Source organism: Bos taurus, chromosome 1 (assembly GCF_002263795.3).
Source record: "Bos taurus isolate L1 Dominette 01449 registration number 42190680 breed Hereford chromosome 1, ARS-UCD2.0, whole genome shotgun sequence".
NCBI classification, from domain to species: Eukaryota; Metazoa; Chordata; class Mammalia; order Artiodactyla; family Bovidae; genus Bos; species Bos taurus.
In genome coordinates this window covers 136577440-136579234 of record NC_037328.1, presented here as the reverse complement: position 1 = coordinate 136579234, position 1795 = coordinate 136577440, and the positions used below count along the sequence as shown (strand labels likewise).

General features: G+C 35.1%; 1 pseudogene; it reads right to left on the bottom strand.

The window, feature by feature from the left end:
* Positions 1 to 207: 207 nt before the first annotated feature.
* On the bottom strand, positions 208 to 1015 carry LOC101903143 (large ribosomal subunit protein uL22-like; annotated as a pseudogene).
* Between the last annotated feature and the right edge of the window lie 780 nt (positions 1016 to 1795).

Below are 1795 nucleotides of genomic sequence, written 5' to 3'. Positions count from 1 at the left end.
AATCAGTTAAAAAAGAAGAAAAAAAAAAAAAGCATATCTAATATGATTTGGAGACAAGAAAAAGTTGGATTAAGCTTTAATTTATATATATTAAGACAATGTGGCAAGAGTTATATGGGCTTTTAAAAATTTGCTAACATTTACTGAGTGTCTATTAAGCACTGAAATACAAAATCCATATTTAAAGTTTTAGACATTTTTTTACTTTTATTTGCATTTATTATTATTTGCTTCATTTATTCCTGAGCCATAAGTTTTTTGTTTCTTCAATTTCTTCTGGGATATCTTTTTCTTCTGTGAAATATTCTCTTCTGGTTTAGGAACGATCTTCTTTTTCAGTAAGGATCATCTCAATGTGGTGAGGAGAGCTCATGTATGGGTTTATTTGACCATGAGCTCTGTAAGTTCTGCACCACATCTTGGAGGCTTTGTCATCTGGCTGTGTTCAATGACCAGAGACTCTACATTTACATCTACATTAAGTTCAGCTTTGCATGCTAAGTTGCTTCAGTTGTGTCTAACTCTTTGCAACCCTATGGACTGTATAGCCTGCCAGACTTCTCTGTCCATGAGATTCTCCAGGCAAGAATACTGGAGTGGGTTGCCATTTCCTCCTCCAGGGGATCTTCCTGCCTCAAGGATCAAACTTGTGTCTCTTATGTCTCCTGCACTGTCAGGCAAGTTCTTTACTACTAGCACCACCAAGTTCAGCATTACTCTCTGCACTTTTGAGCATGTTCAGTAATAATTCAGTAGTCTTTTTGGGCCACCAACCCTGTGTCCAGCCCCACTAGTTGGCCTGTATACACCTACCAACTCCACCATTGTAACAACGAAATGGCACATATTGCTTCTATGAAGGGACATCCTTCAGATACGTGGTGGCTTTTCAGATATGCATACCCTTGATGGCCTGGATGGTTTCATGAGTGTTCTAAAAGTGAACATGAAGATTCAAAGCTCTAGATTTGCATGATTTGGTGGGGTTTTCTGGGTCAAGTGAATAGTGAACCATTTCTAGAGGTCACCTCAGGCTGTTTACCAGGAAAAAAAAAAAAAACAACCTCTAAAACATATTTTTAATAAATGGGGAAATTACTTTTATATCACTCAGTAATGGTTCATAGCTAGCATTTATATGTGTTTCCAAAACATGATCTCATTTAATTCTGACAATCCTTTGAGGTTTGCTTAATCTTCATTTTGTATGTGAACAAACTGTCATCTAGAAATTTAGTCAATTTTACCCATCAAGTAATGGAAGTGGAGGCAAGATTTGATCCTTAGTATATCTGACTTCAAACCCTGCTCTTAATCTCTGCATTCATTGGCCTCAATCAATTAGTCATGATCAACTGCCAGCCAGCATGCACATTATTCTCTTGTGGTCTCGTAAGTCTAGTTCTTTGACAGAATAAATATATCTTTCTAAAGTTCACTCTATATGTGTTGCATATTCAGAAATCAAGATCAGTTCAGAAAAAGTAAAATAAAAATGAAGAAAAATTTGAATTTATTCTTTTCAAAAATAAATTTATTTTTGTAACCAATAGAAGCAAGTTTTATATAGTATATAAACTGCCCATATTTCAATGATTTTCAGAATAAATTCACCAAGTGGTGCAACCATCTTCATAAATCGGTTTTAAAACATTTCTTTTACCCTGATAAAATTCCTTATGCCTATTTACTCTTAATTCTCCTTACTACCCATCCATCCAGGCAACAAATAACTGCTTTTAGTCTTCATAGATTTGCCTTTTCTGGAAATTCCATTTAAGTAGAGCCATGTAAT